Source organism: Odocoileus virginianus, chromosome 20, assembly GCF_023699985.2.
Source record: "Odocoileus virginianus isolate 20LAN1187 ecotype Illinois chromosome 20, Ovbor_1.2, whole genome shotgun sequence".
NCBI lineage: Eukaryota > Metazoa > Chordata > Mammalia > Artiodactyla > Cervidae > Odocoileus > Odocoileus virginianus.
Window position 1 is genome coordinate 23,269,792 of NC_069693.1, and position 18,170 is coordinate 23,287,961.

General features: G+C 38.6%; 1 long non-coding RNA gene across 2 annotated transcripts in view; it reads right to left on the reverse strand.

Moving 5' to 3' along the window:
- The window catches only part of LOC139029892 (uncharacterized), a 475,454-nt gene that overhangs the window by 262,733 nt on the left and 194,551 nt on the right, over positions 1-18,170 (reverse strand). For both annotated transcript variants that reach the window (XR_011482172.1, XR_011482173.1), the window contains exon 2: positions 9,060-9,324. This is a non-coding gene — a long non-coding RNA (uncharacterized lncRNA). The remainder of the gene's footprint in view (positions 1-9,059; positions 9,325-18,170) is intronic.

Consider the following 18,170-nt stretch of genomic DNA (forward strand, 5'->3'; position numbering starts at 1 on the left):
AGCTATATAAGGGAAAAAGTATCTTAAAAGAGGAAGAAATAGATTTATCAAGCTAAGGATACAGCACATTCTAGAAAAAGCTGACAGAAATTAGTTGATGCTGAGAATCTCCTGGTGTAGGTGTTGAGTTCAAAGGAAAAAGGAAAAAACCTTCAGTTATCCAAGTAGAAAAATCAAGTTCCCTATAAATAGAAAATTTAAATGGGCTCAGAATTCCTCATAGGATTTAACCTCAGAAGACAAGGAAGCAAAATTGACAGGTTTAAAAAAAAAAAAAAACACTATATCTATGCTCTCTGGAAGCATATCTATATGCTCTATAGAAAATCCTATCCAGTTAAACTGATGTTCAGATCAATCACAACATTGAGACATCTTCAAACATGAAGGAATTCAGACTATGGAATCAATAAGTCCACCTACCAATGAAACAAATTTTGAATGACATTTTTATGATTAAAGAACAATACTGAGAGCTAAGAGACAATGGAGAAAAGTCCACAAAATTCTGAAGGAAAGAAAGGATGATCTGAAAATTTTATAGCTAGCTAAAGTGTCCTTTCAATTGTTCATTTATTTTTGTTCAGCTATTTTAGTTTTGTTTCCTATGCCTTTATACTGCACCTTAGCATAAAGACAACATATATTCTCAAGCATGAAAGAACTTAGAATACAGTATCCAAATAACTTCTAAAAGTCTACCTACAAATAACATTCAACCAGCTAAAAGGGAAATCAAAATTAAAAAATGAATGGAGAACATGGATCTAAAAACTTGAGCACTGAACCATTAGCAAGACTCATTAAGAGATAAAGGGAGAAGAACCAAATCAACAAAATTAGAAATGAAAACGGAGAGATCACAACAGACAACACTGAAATACAAAGGATCATAAGAGACTACTACCAGAAGCTCTATGTCAATAAAATGGACAACTTGGAAGAAATGAACAAATTCTTAGAAAAGTATAACTTTCCAAAACTGAACCAGAAAGAAATAGAAGATCTTAACAAACCCATCACAAGCAAGGAAATCAAAACTGTAATCAGAAATCTTCCAGTAAACAAAAGCCCAGGACCAGATGGCTTCACAGCTGAATTCTACCAAAAATTTAGAGAAGAGCTAACACCTATCTTACTCAAACTCTTCCAGAAAATTGCAGAAGAAGGTAAACTTCCAAACTCATTCTATGAGGCCACCATCACCCTAATTCCAAAACCAGACAAAGATGCCACAAAAAAAGAAAACTACAGGCCAATATCACTGATGAACATAGATGCAAAAATCCTTAACAAAATTCTAGCAAACAGAATCCAACAACATATTAAAAAAATCATACACCATGACCAAGGGGCTTTATCCCAGGAATGCAAGGATTCTTTAATATCCGCAAATCAATCAATGTAATACACCACATTAACAAATTGAAAGATAAAAACCATATGATTATCTCAATAGATGCAGAAAAAGCCTTTGACAAAATTCAACACCCATTTATGATTAAAACTCTCCAGAAAGCAGGAATAGAAGGAACATACCTCAACATAATAAAAGCTATATATGACAAACCCACAGCAAGCATCACCCTCAATGGTGAAAAATTGAAAGCATTTCCCCTAAAATCAGGAACAAGACAAGGGTGCCCACTCTCACCACTACTATTCAACATAGTTTTGGAACTTTTGGCAACAGCAATCAGAGCAGAAAAAGAAGTAAAAGGAACCCAGATAGGAAAAGGAGAAGTGAAACTCTCACTGTTTCCAGATGACATGATCCTCTACATAGAAAACCCTAAAGACTCTAACAGAAAATTACTAGAGCTAATCAACAAATATAGTAAAGTTTCAGGATATAAAATTAACACACAGAAACCCCTTGCATTCCTATACACTAACAATGGGAAAACAGAAAGAGAAATTAAGGAAACAATATCATTCACCATTGCAACAAAAAGAATAAAATATTTAGGAGTATATCTACCTAAAGAAACAAAAGACCTATACATAGAAAACTATCAAACACTGATGAAAGAAATCAAAGAGGACACAAACAGATGGAGAAATATATGGTGTTCATGGATTGGAAGAATCAATATTGTCAAAATGGTTTTACTACCCAAAGCAATCTATAGATTCAATGCAATTCCTATTAAGCTACCAACGGTATTTTTCACAGAACTAGAACAAATAATTTCACAATTTGTATGGAAATACAAAAAACCTCGAATAGCCAAAGTAACCTTGAGAAAGAAGAATGGAACTGGAGGAATCAACCTGCCTGACTTCAGACTATACTACAAAGCCACAGTCATCAAGACAGTATGGTACTGGCACAAAGACAGAAATATAGATCAATGGAACAGAATAGAAAGTCCAGAGATAAATCCATGAACCTATGGACACCTTATCTTCGACAAAGGAGGCAAGGATATACAATAGAAAAAAGACAACCTCTTTAACAAATGGTGCTGGGAAAACTGGTCAACCACTTGTAAAAGAATGAAACTAGAACACTTTCTAACACCATACACAAAAATAAACTCAAAATGGATTAAAGATCTAAATGTAAGACCAGAAACTATAAAACTCCTAGAGGAGAACATAGGCAAAACACTCTCCGACATAAATCACAGCAGGATCCTCTATGACCCACCTCCCAGAATATTGGAAATAAAAGCAAAAATAAACAAATGGGACCTAATGAAACTTAAAAGCTTTTGCACAACAAAGGAAACTATAAGCAAGGTGAAAAGACAGCCCTCAGATTGGGAGAAAGTAATAGCAAACGAAGCAACAGACAAAGGATTAATCTCAAAAATATACAAACAATTCCTCCAGCTCAACTCCAGAAAAATAAATGACTCAATCAAAAAATGGGCCAAAGAACTAAACAGACATTTCTCCAAAGAAGACATACAGATGGCTAACAACCACATGAAAATATGCTCAACATCACTCATTATCAGAGAAATGCAAATCAAAACCACAATGAGGTACCATTACATGCCAATCAGGATGGCTGCTATCCAAAAGTCTACAAGCAATAAATGCTGGAGAGGGTGTGGGAAAAGGGAACCCTCTTACACTGTTGGTGGGAATGCAAACTAGTACAGCCGCTATGGAGACGAGTGTGGAGATTCCTTAAAAAACTGGAAATAGAACTGCCATATGACCCAGCAATCCCACTTCTGGGCATACACACCAAGGAAACCAGATCTCAAAGAGACATGTGCACCCCAATGTTCATCGCAGCACTGTTTGTAATAGCCAAGACATGGAAGCAACCTAGATGCCCATCAGCAGATGAATGGATAAGGAAGCTGTGGTACATATACACCATGGAATATTACTCAGCCATTAAAAAGAATTCATTTGAATCAGTTCTAATGAGATGGATGAAACTGGAGCCCGCTATACAGAGTGAAGCAAGCCAGAAAGATAAAGACCATTACAGTATACTAACACATATATATGGAATTTAGAAAGATGGTAATGATAACCCTATATGCAAAACAGAAAAAGAGACACAGATGTACTGAACAGACTCTTGGACTCTGTGGGAGAAGGCGAGGGTGGGATGTCTCGAGAGAACAGCATTGAAACATGTATATTATCTAGGGTGAAACAGATCACCAGCCCAGGTGGGATACATGAGACAAGTGCTTGGGCCTGGTGCACTGGGAAGACCCAGAGGAATTGGGTGGAGAGGGAGGTGGGAGGGGGGGATCAGGATGGGGAGTACATGTAAATCCATGGCTGATTCATGTCAATGTATGACAAAACCCACTACAAAACTGTAAAGTAATTAGCCTCCAACTAATAAAGATAAATGAAAAAAAAATAAATAAAAATAAGTGTAAAAAAAAAAACGAGCACTGAAACAGTAAATAAATAAGTATAAAAATATGACAAAATTTATGTGGTATTATTTATGGTTGAGAACAAATTGACAAATGTTCAGAACTGTGACAAAGTAAAACAATAACCAATAAATACAGGAAGCAGAAGAAAGAAACTGGGTGGCCATGTGCTAATTTTCTCATGAGTCAACCAATACTTCACAATACTGAAACATGAAATAAATAATGGATCTAGATAAAGTGTTTTCCTAATCATTTTTTAACTGTAGACAGATCATTCAGGAACTATATTCTAATGAAAAATATTCTTTTCCAGAGGATCAGAAATTCCTTCAATTTCTCTTTTTTAATCTTTATGTTAAATTCTAACGTAAGAAAGTCTTTCTATTTTACAACATTATATTTCATAGTTGTTATTAGGTCATATATGATTTTTTTTTAATCTGTTTTTCTGAGCCTCTTTGAACCTTTCATTCTCTATCTGTCTCTACCATCCTTCTCTTTTTTTCTTTTATATATACATGGTAAACAAGTGCTTGGGAAAATGTTTACCAAATCTGAAAGATGACTGTTTTTGAGTGGCAAAATTTTTAGTAAAATTGTGCTTTCTCCTTTGTACTCTACCATTTTTAATTTTATAAAGTAATATGTATAATTTTTATAAGAACACCAGCAGTCATTATTCTATAAAAGAAAAATACAGGCATCTAACACCTTGCTGTAAGTGTATTTTTGATTTTCTATATTGTAGAAAAGAAAGTAGCAGCTTAGAGATGCTAACAGCCCAGACTGGAAACTTGGGGCATAAAGAAAGGGGAAGAAAATTATAACAGAAGCATCATGTCATCTTTGATTTTTTCATATTTTTGCCTATGGTTTTGGATTAAAGAAACTGTCATTTTAACTTTACTACATTGTTAATTCTGCTACTTTCTTTAGAAGATTTAGCCTCTAAGGAAGCAGATGCCCCTTTTCTTTTTAGTGGTACCAGATCCTAATTCTGACTCTCTAAGAAATTTTAATCCTCAAGGTTTTGAGTATGTCAAAGGAGGACTCACCAGTGCCTGCATATATTTGCAGATTAACAGCTTCTGCCATTAGCAAATTGGAAATTCTTTCCCTCATCCCTCTCATATAGAGAGTCTTTCTCTCTTAATGGTACTATGATTTTCATTTCTGCATCTTCCTTAATGCTCTCTATAAAACATTTCTCTTTTTTCTTGGCTGTTTCAGCCTTCTGTTGAGTTTCAGGAATATTAGATGAAATTTAATACTTATCTGAGGCAACAAAGCAAAGCCTCTGCCTTCAACTAATGGGAACATTGGTCCTTAATACAGAAGACACACCTTGGTAGGAAGCAGTATATGTGTAACATATGTTTCATATTCCATAAAGTCATGGAGTTCCATTGAGATCACAGAGCAGACACTTGAGCAATAATGTTGCCACAGTGAATGAAAAGAGGCTAGGAAAGACTGGCAGCTTCTGACTTAGGGATCTGAATGGGATCCTTCAGAACACGATTCACACTTTCAGCATTAACACTCTATCAATAGATCCAATAGAGATACATTAGACCTTGGTAAGTGGAAGGGTGCAGACCATACCCATCATGAAATACCTTAGTCCAAAGGACAACTAGGAGTTGAAAGCCTCTATTATGTGATTCTTTAGACTGCTTGCTACTTAAATTCAATTGATGGTTAGTTGTACCAAGAAGAGTTTCCCAGCTCCCAAGTATCCCAAGTGGATTCTCTTGAGTTCAGTACCTGATAGCATCTAGACACTGCATTAAATATCCTGTTAATAATGAGCAGAATCCCTACTTCTAAGTACAAAATAAACATATAGAAGCATTCTTGTTCAAGGATGCATCAGTACTTTTGTTATTAATGAATAATTAACTTAGTTGACAGAATGAGCCATGTGCAGTCTGGATGTTTTAAGCATTTTCTAAATTATTATTACCCTTTGTGTATGATTTTTGGTTCCCTTAGTATGTTTCTGATAACTAAAAAATGATCCCAGATGGAAGATCCATTGTTTTTGGCTATAAACCCAATTTTTAAGGAGCTTTTAACTTTAAAGTAGACCTAAAGCCAAGAGGAAATTATATACACATATATAGCATTTATATAGATACTGAAATGTAAATGTTATATATTCTATATTATAAAATGACAATTAAAACACTAATATATATTATGATTTTATATATATATATATGTATCATATGGAGGACATTTCAGTCATCTTTTAGGAGAGAACACTTTCATAAACCCAACATCTTCATGTTAAAAGCCCAACTCTGCTTGAAAAATATCAAAGCTTTCATTTAAGTTGCCATGGGGCAAACAGAGTTATGTACAATTCAGAAATATTTGGAGAGATGGGGGGGCGGTGCACACCTGTATTTAACTTTCAAAACAAAGTGAGCAGAATGAGCTCCACACTATACAAAGAGCTTAGAGCTTTTGGAATAAACACACAGGAATCAGGGTTGGTGCAAGAGAGAAAAAGGAAATGGAAGATTACAAAATTCAGTCACATTTCAAAATTTTCTGCTACAATAATTCACTTTATGTGGAATTAATGTGGCTGATTGAACATTTGTGCTGTAATTTACTTATAATTAACATTTTATAGTGAACAGATTTCACCATCTCCTTCATGCTGTGAACTCTAAGCCATAGGTCAAAAATAGAGATGAAACAGATAAGAGCACAAAATATCCTCACTGAAATATTAATGAGATTTTAATTTACTGCTTTAAAAACACATCTTTCATCAACGTCTGTATATAAAAATCACTATTTTATTTTAATTTTTTAATCACATTACAAATATAATGAATTCTTCTAGCTGGCAGAAGGACACTAAAGAATCTAATGCATGCAGGCAATCCTAGCTAGGTAAAATGTTTTTCCAGCTTCTTCAGGTACCAAAAAGATTGTCACATGAAAAAGTACCACGTGAAGCCAACACAGCCAAGAACTCCTTCTCAATTAACCAGTCTTAAGCACTAAACAAAGCGTCTGCCCACAATCCGGGAGACCCAGGTTCGATCCCTGGGTCAGGAAGATCCCCTGGAGAAGGGAATGGTAACCCACTCCAGTACTCTTGCCTGGAGAATCCCATGGACAGAGGAGGCTGGTGGGCTATAGTCCACGGGGTCGCAAAGAGTCAGACACAACTGAGCGACTTCACTATCACTCACAAGCACTAAACCCTACAGAGTAGACATGGAGCATTCCTACTGCACCCTTCCGATTCTCAGCCCACACAGCCTGTGATCACAGTAAACCACGGTTGTTTCACATCGTAGCATTTGGGGGTGTTTGGTAAAGCAATAAGGGATGAATGGAACTTCCTAAGGTTTAATATGCTGGCTTATACTTAATATGCCTTTAATATGCTGGGCTGCCTCCATCTCAGATACCTACCACTTTTATTCTAGAGAGAAAAATCCAGGCAGAACCTTATTCAACCAGAAACTGTTTTACAGATGATAGAAGGATGGTAGGGTCTTCGAAGCTAACTCAGCAGATTTAATGAAACCAGCAGTAGAACCAGAGAACATTCCAAAGGAAACAAATACTTCATGAGGATTTTGTATGTGTTCTCCAAATCCTCAACACAGTAATGAAACCATTAGTACCAAACTAGACCTACCAGTCTCTCCAGTAATTTTACACAACTTAGTTAGCAAATATTCAGGTTCTTTCTTCTCACTATCACAACCAAATCCCTCAAAAGAGCTGTTTCCACATGTCTCAGGTTCTTAATCATCTATTCATTCCTCAATCCACCAAGATTTTCACTATAACTGTCTTCTCTTCCAAGTTAGGTCACCCCTCTAAAAGAGGGTGTGTGCCTTAGGAAAAGAGGTAAGAAGTGACTACAAACACTTAGAAGAAAGATGTGTTGTGTTGCATAAGAAACATCTTATCTTTTCAGCCACAAATCATCCTATCTTTTCAGCCATATTGCTATGTAAATATTCAAGACTTTTCCATCATTTACAGTAACAGTGTTGCAAGAGGTATGATATTAGAGCATAAAGCAGTAATAATAAAACAAACAAACAAACAAAAACAACTAACAAACAAAAAATCTGCAATAGGAAGCTAACCTGGGTCTTGATTTATCTTTGCCAAAGATTTATCAGACCAAATGAGAATTAGACTTTTTATATCAAGAACACGCTACTTACCTTTTTTTTAAAAATGATTTACAAATGGAAGTTTATCATTACAAATTCTGACATGACTGTCTTTTTTTTTTTTAACCACTGTGGCATTATTTGGTGCCCATCATAGATGGGATAGCTTGTAAAATTAAAACATGACCCCTTGATAGAAACCAAGATATGCACAGGCCTCGTTTTCCTATCAGCCAACACTTGCTTTTAGAAGAAAGACTCGTAAGTCCATAAAAAGAGCACCTCTGATCTGAGAGGTCCAAATACTTCCCAAGAAGCTTCCATTTGTATTCTTAGAGGAGAATTTCTTGAGAGAATGGAAAAGGTAACTCTTCCAATTCACTTGCACATCATAGGGATGTAAAAACTAAAGCGTGAAAAATACAGACCCAGGTGGCTGCATAAATGGACCCTACATGATGGTTCTACCCAGTCACTCTTCCCGCTCCATGTTTGCGTCTGTTTCTCATAACAACTCAACAAAAATCCCATGGAAAGAAAGGATGACACTGAGAAGAGACCTAGGACATCTATGGGGAAGCCAGTAAAACCTCACAATTCAATAAAGACATTTCATTCCCTTTACTTTCTAACAAGCTCCAGCCCATTCAAAGCACTTATTAGAATTTCAAATGAAAAGCTGAATACTATGAGCATTGTAAATCAGCTACAAACAGCTTTTAAAACTGTGTCAGGAGAAAATACACATGTAATTTTCTTCTTCTTTTTTTTTTAATATCGCTTTTTTTTTTTTTTCCCTCAAAGGTTCGTTTGTTAAGAAGCAGGTACCAATTTATTTTTACAGAGGGAATCTGTTTGATGTGGGGAGCAGTGAGGGGGCTGGAGAAATCCTTTAACCTGCATTTGGAGGGCTCCCAGCGTTACTTCCACGTGTGGTACGTGCCCTACCACCCAAGGTGGTGGGCGTCCCTTCACAAACCGCATTGCACTGCTGACTTTTTTCTTTCTCAGAATCTGGAGCAGAAGTATCACTTACCTGGGAAGAACTGCTCGTCAGACTTCTCCAGTCCAAGAAACTGTGGCTGCTGTCTTTGAAGGGTCCAGGAAAGATCAGGGTACTAGCGGGCAGCTCTCCCTCTAATGGAGAAGAGGGAGGCGGGATCCTTCTCAAGAATCAGGAACCCTTCACCTCTTCTGCTGGCACGTCCTGCAGCCTTCCATAAGTTCAATTCCCCAAGAATATGACAGGGTCACGAGACAGGGATACTTTAGAATTGCTCCTTATTTCCTTTTTCAAATTTCTGGAAAGAAAAGAAAAAGAGCTCTCTCAATTTGTCAAGTTCTTAAAGTAGCAGGAGACTGGGATTAATTTCCAAACTGAAGAATGTCATCTCCTCCTTCCTTTCTTCCCCTGCCCCTTCTTCCCATCCTTCCTTCCTTATCTCTGGCAGCATAGGAAATCCTGTGTGGTTATAGAATCACCTTCCATACCTCACAAAGCAAAATGATAAAGACAAACCAAAGTGTCACAGAGACTAGAAACATCCTCTAGAAACATCCAAAACAATTCAATCTCCTTGTTAGTTTCTTGACAGAGAACACTTACTGCTCAAGACTCTGAAAATGTGGGACAGTATGTTCTCATAGGAAAGACCACAGACAGCTCTGGTGGAAAGCAGGTGCCACTCAAAATTCAGAAACTTTCATCTCCTTTGTTTTGGTTCTAAAAGTAGCTACCTAGACAGCAAAATGAAAATTACAACCTTGAAATGAGTGAAGAGCTGCTCCAAGTCCTGGAGAATGGGATCCAGATGTCATTTTACCTCTATCTGGATAAAAAGATTGAATCAAGCTGCACTGGATAATTTATTTATTTAACAAAGAATTACTAAGCATCAACTACTGAAAACCATATGCATACACTCTAACTACTGACAATTCTCTGCCTACTTCTCCTTCAAATTTTGTAATTATCTTCCAGGCAAAAATACTTGGTCAGTCAAAGGGTTATCCTATAAATTTTCTTTAGCATGGGTAATGAAGGACTGTGGGCTTTAGGATCAGACAGACTGGAGAGAGCATTCAGGAGGAAGGGAATCCACTGGTTGCTCTGGGTTAGAAATGGAGGGGTGTATTCACCACATACAGAGGGTGGCTGAACCTCATCTTTCTGGGAAGACAGCAAGACTCCCTCCTCTTCCTTTCCTGCACCCTCCCCTCATAGCTGATATAGTCCTCTGCAAGTTTTGGAAGATTTTAACTGAGGAAATGACAGTTTTCTTCCATAGGGGAGCATCTGCATTGAACTAAGCCTGGTAGGTCAAGAGGTGATGACAGAGATCCCAGTGGGAATGGAAATCCTGGACACCAGATATGGAGAACAATGAGGTCTGGCCTTTCCTTTCAGGAAATGTTTCCCCCACCAGTGGTAGCCCTGAAATGCCTGGCTTTCATTGCCTTGTGGGAGCTGGAATGCTTCCTTCCATGTGGATCTGCTACGTATTAGCAGAATGACCTTGGGCAAGCTACCTAACTTCTCTGAACCTTTAAAATAAAGTCACCTTTATTCATTCAGTCCCCTTTAAAATAAAAGGATAATACCTGCTTCGTGGTGATTCCTAAATGAGATAATGCACAGCAAGTTCTTAGGACACAGCCTTGCTCAGGGGCACATGTGATTCTGGCCCCCTGGAAAAAGACAGTAGTATTTTTCCACCCTGGCTCCTGCTAGGGAGATGGTAATACTAGCTAAAGACAGTAACTTAAACTCAGTTGTTTAGAAGATTCTTTTGTGACTTTCTATGGGCTGGTTTCACAACCTTTACCCACAATAGACATTACTTTGCTGACAAGTTCTGTTTAGTCAAAGCTATGGTCTTTCCAGTCATGTATGGATGTGAGAGTTGGACCATAAAGACAGCTGAGCACCAAAGAACTGATGCTTTTGAACTGTGGTGCTGGAGAAGACTCTTGAAAGTCACTTGGACAGCAAGGAGATCAAACCAGTCCATTCTAAAGGAAATCAACCCTGAATATTCATTGGAAGGACTGATGCTGAAGCTGAAGGTCCAATACTTTGGCCACCTGACGCAAAGAGTTGACTCACTAGAAAAGACCCTGATGCTGGGAAAGACTGAAGGTTAGGAGGAGAAGGGGCAACAGAAGACAAGATGGTTGGATGGCATCACCGACTCAATGGACATGAATTTGAGCAAATGCTGGCAGATAGTAAAGGACTGGGAAGCCTGGTGCACTGTGGTTCACGGGGTCATGAAGAGTCAGACACGACCTAGCAACTAAACAACAACAACCCATAATAGTTACCTATTATGGTAAAGGCTGTTTATTTTGATTTTTCTGTCCCCTCTTTAGTCAACTAAAAAAAACTATCCTCTTCTTTCTCATGATCTCCCTTCTTTTCTCTCTCTCTTCTATTACATAGACAGCAGTGGTTACATGTTGCTTAAGACATGCAAGTAGAATTCTTACACCTGAACTTGGAGTTTCTCCTTTGACCCTCTTGGTTGTTGTTGCTGTTATGTTTGTTACCTCCGTCTCAATATTCCATGTTACCTTTTTCTGCTCCTGATGCTCGGAAAGACTGAACAAAAAAGGAGAAGGGGGTGGCAGAGGATGAGATGGTTGGATGGCATCACTGACTCAAAGGACATGAACTTGAACAAACTCCAGGAGTTGGGGGAGGACAGAGGAGCCTGGTGTGCTGCAGTCCATGGGGTCCCAAAGAGTCAGACACAACCGAACAACTGAACAACAAACAAATGGAATGTGGAAAAGTTTTGGAGTCACTGGATGCACTGAGCACCTGGCTGGTTTTTTTTTTTTTTTTTAATTAATTTTTTTTGGAGATAATTGTAAATTCATGTGCATTTTGGGGAATAATAAGATCCTATGTACCTTTTTCCTCATTTCCTCCAATGATACCATCTTCCAGAACTATAGTCCACCATCACAATTAGGCTATGACATCAATAGAGTCAAGATCCAGAACATTTCCATCCCCACATGGCTCTCTCCTATTGCTCTTTTATAGTCACAATTACTTCCTTCCAATCTCCATTCTCTCCTTGATCCTTGGCAACTAATCTGTTACCCATTTCTACACTTTTTCTCAATTTGAGAATGTTGTATAAATTAAATCATACAGCATGTAACTTTTTGGGACTGGCTTTTTCTACTCGGTATACTTTTCTGGTGATCCACCCAGGTTGTTGTGTATATCAATGGTCTCTTCCTTTTTTACTGTTGAATGATATTCCATAGTATGGATATACCACTGTTGTTTAACAATTCACCCACTGAAGAACATCTGGGTTGTCTTCAGTTTTTCACTGTTACAAATAAAGTTGTTATTAATACAAACATTCATGGACAGGTTTTTGTGTAACAAACTTTTTCATTTCTCTGATATAAGTGTCTAAGAGTACAACTGTTGGGTTGTATAGTTGCATGCTTCGTTTTTAAGTTAAAAAACTGCCACACTGTTTTCCAGAGCAGTTTTATCATTTTACATTCCTACCAGTAATGTATGAGGAATTTGATTTATCTGCATCCTTGCTAGCATTTGGTGTTGACACTCTGTTTTACTTTACCAACCTAATATATGCATAATGATATTTCATTGTGGCTCTCATTTATATTTCCCAAATAGTTCGTGATGTTGAACATATTTCCAACTGCTTATTTCCCATCTGCCTATCATCTTTGGTGAAATATCTCTTCGTGTCTTTTGCCCATTTTCTAATTGGACTGTTTGTTTTTCTATGCTGAGTTTTAAGTGTTCTTGGGTTTCCCTGGTGGCTCAGATAGTAAAGAGTCTGAGTTCTCAAGAGTTCTTTAAGAGTTCTTAACATAGTTTAGAAATTAGTCCTTTGCTGGATACACAGTTTGCAAATATTTTCTCCCAGTCTGCAGCTTGCCTTTTTCATCATCCTAAGACCTTTCACAGAGTGAAAGTTTTCAATTTTGTTGAACCAATTATTATGTTTTCCTTAAATGGACTGGGCTTTTGGTATCAAGTCTAGAAACCTTTGCCTTGACCTAGATCCTGAAGATTCTCCAATTTTTTGTTTTGTACAAGTTTTTATCATTCTATCATTTACATTAACTCTGGGATCCATTTTGAGTTAATTTTTGTATACAGTGTGAGCTTGGGTTGAAGTTCATTTCTGTTTGCCCATGGGTATCAAATTGTGCCAGCAACATTTGCTGGAAGGCTATCTTTCCTCCATTGAATTGCTTTTATATCTTTGTCAAAAATCATTCGGACATATTTGTGTGGGTCTATTTCTGAGTTCTCTATTTTCTCCATTGATCTGTGTGACAACATCATATTGATTACTGTGGCCATATAAGAAGTCTTTAAATTGGGTAGATTGATTTCCTCCCATTTCATTCTTCTTTTTCAAAATGGTTTTAGCTATTCCAGTTCCTGTGAATTTCCATATAAATGTTTAAATAATCTTGGTTAAATTTATAAAGAAAAATCTTGCTGGAATTTTTACAGGAATTACGTTGAACTTATACATCAATTCAAGGACAACTGATACCTTTACAATGTTGAGTGTTCCAAACCATGATCATGGTATTTTCTCTCCATTTATCAAGATCTTCTTTGATTTCTCTCATCAGCATATTGTAATTTTCAACATATAAATCCTGCATATTCTGTTAGATTTATACCTAAGTGTTCATTTTTAAAGCTATGATAAATGGCATTGTACTTTTAATTTTTTATTTTTATGTGTTCAATACTAGTATGTAAAGATGGAGTTGGTTTTTGTATGTTTATTTTGCACTCTGTGACTTTGCTGAACTCATTTATTCTAGGGAATTTGTTTGTTTGTTTACCGTAGAGTCCTTGGGATTTTCTATGTTGACAATCATGTCTTCTTCAAATTAAGAAAGTTTTATCCCTTTCCAAGCTGTGAGTCTTTTGTTTCCTTTTTTGGTGTTTGCACTGACCAGAACTTCAACAATATAGGGAATGTGAGTGGTGAGAGCAGGCATCCTTGTCTTTTTTCCTAAACTCGGGAGAAAGCATTCAGTCCTTCATCCTTTAGTATAATATTAGTTGTAGGTTTTTGTAGGCACTTTAAAAAATTTGAATAAGTTTCACTCTATTCCTATTTTTCTGAGAGTTTTTATCATGAAAGTGTATTAAATTTTATAATCATGATATGTGATTTTCTTGCTGATATGGTAGAATATATTGTTTGATTTTTTAATATTTAACCAGCTTTGCATGCCTAGGACAAATTCTGCCTGGTCATAGTATATAATTGTTTTCATATATTACTAAATTCTTTTTGCTAATATTTTATTAGAGATTTTTACATCTATGTTATGAGGGATATCTGCAGTTTTCCTTTTTTATGCTATGTAAGTCTGGTCTTGGGGTAATATTAATTTCATAAAATGAATTGAGAAGTATTTTCTCCTTTCTGGATGAAACTGTGTAGGATTGGTGTCAATATTTTAAATATTTGATAGAATTCTCTAGTGAAAGAATTGGGTCAGTGACTTTTCTCTTTTTTTCCAACTTTCCTTCCAGATCTTCCTTCCACAATTGTGCAAGTTTCTGATGTCTATAATAAACTCCTTATTCCATAATACTCATACTATCTGCTTCTGTGAATAAGTCCTGGCTGGTATTTTAAATCATTTGCTATTAAACTAAAATAATAACAATAGTTAGTATTTACTGAGCACTTAAAAATGCCAAGCACCTGCCATGTAGTTTACACTTGCTATGTAATGCAAGCAACCCCATAAGAAAGGATATACTGCTGCTGCTAAGTTGGTTCAGTCGTGTCCGACTCTGAGTGACCCCATAGACGGCAGGCCACCAGGCTCCCCTGTCCCTGGGATTCTCCAGGCAAGAACACTGGAGTGGGTTGCCATTTACTTCTCCAATGCGTGAAAGTGAAAAGTGAAAGTGAATTTACTCAGTCGTGTCTGACTCTTAGCGATCCCATGGACCACAGCCTACCAGGCTCCTCCGTCCATGGGATTTTCCAAGCGAGAGTACTGGAGTGGGGTGCCACTGCCTTCTCCGAAGTAGATACTACCATCCCAATTTTACAGAAAAGGAAATGGAAGGACAGAGAAGTTAAGTAAGCTGTAAACAACATACAGTAAGGATCAGACGCAGGATAGAAATCAAACTCTCAATCATGATCCTGTTGATGTTCTTGCTCTTGGCATCTCATTTCTCTTTCAGAAGACCAGGGCATATGGTGCTGGTATAACATATTTGAGTCTGTTGCGTCCATCACTTCCAGTGTAACTTGTGCATTTAATTTTGTTGTTTTGTTGGCTTTCTCTTTATACCCACATCTTCTCCCTTTTTCTTCTTTTCTCTGCCCATTGAAGACTTTTCCCCTGAACTTTTCTCCACCTAAATGCTCTCCTCACTTCCCTATCATGTTTCATATAGCTGGAAAGTAATCAATACTGACTGATATGTCTCCTCCCAGATTCGCTGGCCCCTATATCAGTAAAGTACCAGGCTTCCTTAGTGGCTTAGTGGTAAAGAATCCACCTGCCAATGCAAGAGATGTAGGTTCGATCCCTGGGTTGGGAAGATCCCCTGGAGAAGGAATTGGCAACCTATACCAGTATTCTTGCCTGGGAAATCCCATGGACAGAGGAGCCTGGCGGCCTACAGTCCATGGGGTCGAAAAAGAGCCAGACACAAATTAGCAACTAAACAACAACAAATATAAGTAAAGCACAGACAAGAGAACAAGGTCAAGCACTGGCTGGGGAAGGCAGCATGGCTGGTGCAGTGTGCTCCACAGAAGGCATGTGCATCAGAGCAAGAATCAGTGGGGATGTGTGGGGCCAGCAGATATAAATCTGCTTAAAAACAGAGAAAGATGTTGCACAGTTACTCTGAGAAAAACACCTCCCTTATTCTGGCTTTTTTTTTTTTTTTGCTCACTTTGGGGTCAATCCATTTCTTTATTAAAATGCCTACCATGCCTTTAGAAACAATATTAATGCATTAAAATAAACAATACTTTGGATGCAGAAATGAACATTTAAGTAGATGCAGCCCAGATCCATTCCATTCAGAGGGTGTGTGTGTGTGTGTGTGTGTGTGTGTGTGTATTTTCTTTTCCCTGAGTGCCTTTGCTTGGTAAAAGCCATCAAATATCCTTGGGAATTATTACTAATTTTTTGAACAGCCTGAAGAATTAAAGAGAGAGAGAGTAAGAGAGAGGGAATAAGAGGAAGAGAGAAAGAGAGAGAGGTTAAGCTCAAAGGCAGAGAGAGGCGAAATGGACCAGATTATACAAAATTAAAAAGCAAATACGAGCAGACAATTTGTGCCGAGTGATTGCAAGCAATTACAGTCCAGCTTTTCTGGAGGGAAGATGGGGGAGGGGGTTATTTCAGCTTAAAAGGAGACTTTATTCATTCCTGATCAGCTTCTCCTACCATTCTCTCTTTTATTCTTGGATATCAATTTAAAAAAAAAAAATCAGCTTTCAGATGTTCCATGTCCACCCTGCAAATCCACCCCTGGGCAGACAGTGAGAGTTTAAGCTTCCAATCGGTTCTTTCTATAGCCCTGGAAACCAATTTGTTCATAAAGAATAAAACAAGGAGGGGGAGGGGGCAAAACACAACAAGAGCATGTGTTTCTTTTAGAGGAGAGCTTCAATTTTACTATAATTGTCTAAAGACGGAGCTGCTTTGATCTGAAGAATTATTATTGTGCCTCAAATGCCGGCTGCTAGTGTCACAGCTGTGCTAGGGCTCGGTCACACCAAGGGGCTTGGGGACCAACTTAGTCCCCAACCTGCCTCTGGGTCCCTGTCTCCTTATCTTTCCTTTGTCCACACAAGAAAGTTTGCTCTCTCAGTCCACCCCTCCTCTGCTCGGCTGGCTTTATTCAGGATCCTGGGAGGTAGGAATGTACACAGTGCTGACATAATGAGAGGCTTTTGAGGTTGGGCAGGAATGTGGGGATGAGCCTTCCGGGGGCAGGCAGAGCTGGACATGAACATGGCCAGGAGGGCTGGTGCAGTCACTAGAGCAGGGGGACCCAGCTGCTCTTGGTCTCCCCGTGTGGGCAATAGCGGCGAGGAAGAGGGCCTCAGTGCTCATGAGAAACACATTCACTGTGTTTCCCTGATCTCACTTCTCTGGGTTAATAGCTATTTTCCCTCTCTCCAGCTTAGGCTGCATTGAAGCAAAGGGCAACTCAAGAAGTAGAATTACACAATTTTTTCTTTCAGAAGAATGGCTAAAAACTGTATTTCAGGTCTGAGAGCTGAGCCATCTCCAGCACTTAGGTTTTCCTTCCTGGGTCTGAAGGAGCGACCCAGAGGCCGGTTCTCCTGGTCACTCCCCAGGCGCCTAGGCAGGGTGGGCTCCAGGCTGCTCAGGTCCACGCTCACCTCACCTGCTCCCAGCTCGGAAGCTGACGTACCAGCCTTTGCCAAGGGCCTCAGGGATGTCCCTGGAGGCTGGAACGCTAGCGGGTCCTTCCCATCTGTTTCTTCTCGGGTTCCCCACTGCCTCCAGCACCATCCAGCCTCCCCAGCCTGGTGCTCAAGTCTTGAAGCTGCCCGCGGACCTCCCTCTGCTGCTTTCCTGCTCGGTCTCAGGTGACAGCCTCAGCATTGTTTCAGATGTTCCAGCCAAGTCTTGCCTCTGGGCCCTGGTATGAGCCTTTCCCCTGCCTGGAATAGAGCCTGTCCCTCTCTCCCCTTCCCAGAGTCCTTGCCCCTTCCTCGGCTCCTCTTCCAGCCCAAAGTGCAGATGAGATGGACAAGAAAACTATTGCCCACTGAGACACCAAATTCTGGGCACAGAGCTACCTATGGCCTGCATTATGGTCTGGGAGGGTGCAGGGGGCAGGACACGACAATAGGAGAGGACAGACTGAGGGACAGACTCACTCCACCCTGGACTCCAAGCCAGTGTTTCTCACACTGGAAGAATGCATGGAGAGTTTTCAAAGAAAATGTAGTAAAACATAAGAATGTTTGTGAGCGCCTAGGGTCTGAAGCTTTGGTTGGAAAAACACTGCCTTGAGAAACAAAAACACAGCAACATGAAAATATAAATGTAACTGTAGCTCTATGAAGTATTAGGTCCAAATTCCCCACAAAAA